Here is a 3,097-nt window from a genome sequence, read left to right as displayed (position 1 = left end):
TGTGGTCTTGGAGCAAAGCCCTCGTGCCAGGGACCTGTGCCTAGGCGACAATGTGATACCATAGCATAGATGTAGTGAGACATGGGTTATTAATCTTCTCTGGTATTCTTCCCTGGCTCTGATTTGAAGGCCTCTGTTCCTGTTCTTCATCTCAAATGTTGTTCAGACTGACAAGATTTGTTACAGCAATAAGTTCTGCACATGTGCTTAGAGCTACATTTTAAACATATGTTAAATAGGAGGAGATAAATCGGAGGGTGTCTGAGCAGTGAGTCAGGACCTCACCACACTTCCCACTAAACATCACACCATAAATAAAGGTCCTATTCCTCCCTACTGTACTCCTCTGTCTTAACAGTCTGTCATATGTTCACAGCAGTAAAGCATCATCTCCTCTAAGTCACAGAGGCAAGGTCCTTAGAGGGCTAATATCTCCCCAGAAGAGTTAGCCACTGGTAACATGAGCCTGAGAGGAGCACAAGCTCCTCTAGTCAACTGAAAAAAGAAGATACCAGGGGATGGGGGGAGATCTAATCTATAAATTAAATAAGCTAACCAAAGGTGCAAATGTTTTGGTGATGAGAGAGAGCGTATCAAATAGCCAGGCAAGACTTTAAGGTTAAGTGCAGTATTAGGTGGAAAATGGAATTCCCCAGGAATATGGTTTATAAAGTATTGACCCCTAAGGCTTTGCTCTGGTCAGATGCTGTTGAGACGCTCCGGAGTTAGCACTGGTTCCAGTCAAGAATAAAGCTCTATGCTGGAAGTGCTTGAAGAAAAGAGTAAGTAATATATAGTGCAGTATTTCCAAGCACAAAATAAAGTTTTATGTTTCCTACCAAGCTCCACAGGAGATTTTCAGTATTATGCCTTTGAATTTTAGAATGGTTCAAGTAAATACATCACAAATAGCAAAGGAAATGTGTTTCAATAACACAGGTGTCCACATGAATATATGCATGAATCCTGGCACATATTTTTATTTTGCTAAGAATTGAAAAGTTGCCCTCTGGCATCTCTCATTGCTGTTTGCTGTAAATCTCAGATGAAAATGCAAACAGGAAAGGACACAAAACTTATTGGTAATCCTGAAGAAACACTGAAACAGCCCAAAAGGCTGAGATTACCAAAATCTGCCTGAAGTATCCTTATTCCTATAATTAAACAGCAGCTGGACACCCTGTAATTCTGGAGTGCCATTCAAACTGGACATCCCAGGTAGAGACAACCCACACAAAGAGTTATCCAGTGAAACGCACTATATTCATTAGGTTTAATCCACACACGCTCCCTGTTCCCCCATCACAACAGCCCTCCCCTGCCTTAGCCTCTCTCTTTTTGTCCCTGTCACCCTACCCATCTCCTCCCTTTTCGGTCACTCTCAACCTAATGGTCTGTGAGCTGCAAGGTTTGCAGGCCATGTCTGTACGGTATGTTCATTTTTGTCTTCTGCGCTAAGTTGCTCCCTGCATGAAGGATATTTTGCTCTACATGGATGTCTAATTTGCTTTTTTTCAACACTCCCTGTATTGTGTTTGCATTTATTAAACAGAATATGGTACCAGAGAGAGGGAAATGGATGCTATTTTAAAAACAACTTAATGGCTAAAACTATTCATTTGATGATTCAGAAGGAAGCAGAGGTCTAAGTTTTCCCAAAGAACATCAAATGCTCCGGTTATAAAACAGCATCTGGATTCCCCATGGAAACATTCATTTGATAGGAATGTCAGTGGCAAAGAGACCACCAAATACACACAACTCTACAGTCAGTCCAATTTCAGCCCGTTGGAGCAGGGGAATCCTGGATGCTAAACCATTCTGCCAGAAAACCGCTCCCCTTCCATCAGACAAATGACTATACTTGGTCACATCTTATTCTTGTTCAGCATCACTTTTGCAATGCTACCAGTAGCCCAAGAGATACTGCATTTGTTTGAGCAATGGTCATGGCTTTTTCCCTTTATAAGAATTTTACCTTTACTGGAATGGAGTCTAGTAACCAGCTTTAATTCACAGGCATTTGCAAAGAAACTGATGTTCGCTCTACCTGCACTCCAGGCTTGCAACGTGCTCTTTTGGGTGGTGTTTCCGTGATGTAACCAGGCCTCAAGTGATAGAAAAAGAGGGTAAGCACTTACTCAACACCACCTTCTACATCCACCCTGAACTGTAATGAAGATGCAGTGCAAATGGGATAGAAGAAGACGAGGCAAAAAGAAATATGAAATTTTTAAAAACAAACACTATTTTTACTACAAACCACAGATTTTGGCCACAAACAGCACTGAAATGCCTGATTCCTTGAGGTATCAGACCACAGCTAAAAATCTCTTAAGATGTACACGTAAAATGGCCTCATTACCTGCATTTTGCTTTCTTGTCTGTTTTACAGCTATTAACTCCTCTGACAGTGATACTTGCTCAGATTAATTTTCAAGCAACAAAGAGCTAATGCGCTCTCTCCCCTCCTCAGCTGGGCAACCACAGCTCCCAGGTCACAACTGCCTCTTTACTCTGCTGCAGGGAATTGTGCTATAATGAAGAAAAGTCTTTCTCTGCAGAGATACAGCAAAGGAAGCACTCAGGGAGCCTTACCAAATCACACAAACTTCCATTTCTGCTCTTAAAAAACTTGTCTTCTGCAAGGCTGCTATTCATTAAATAATTTGCTCTGCTTGCTCCACAGAGTAGATATTCTCCTTCTCCAAGTACTGCACTTCTTTAAGATGGAAATACTAACACCCATACCTGTTACCCACCTTACTTACCCTCCCAGAGCTACTCAGGGAGCAGACTTAAGGCAGGCAAGCTTCCCATAACCATCGAGGTCCTGATACCTCTCCGAGCTGACCCCGGACTGGATCGAGCCACTGAGCTCCTGCAGCTGGTGGTACAGGCAAACAGACCCCACTCACTGCTGCTCTACCAGGGAGCAAAGCTCCTACTTCTGGCTACATATATCCCTTATCCCATTTTGGCCTAAATGAGCTCGTTAGCTTAATCAGCAGCCTCTACTAATCCAGCCCATTTTAACTGAAAAAGATTGGAAGTGATGGTAAGTGCAGAGTGAGAGAGCTGCTGTAGGGAGATGGCC

This window comes from Fulmarus glacialis, unplaced genomic scaffold (genome assembly GCF_000690835.1).
Source record: "Fulmarus glacialis isolate BGI_N327 unplaced genomic scaffold, ASM69083v1 scaffold1892, whole genome shotgun sequence".
NCBI lineage: Eukaryota > Metazoa > Chordata > Aves > Procellariiformes > Procellariidae > Fulmarus > Fulmarus glacialis.
This window is presented reverse-complemented; position numbering follows the sequence as displayed.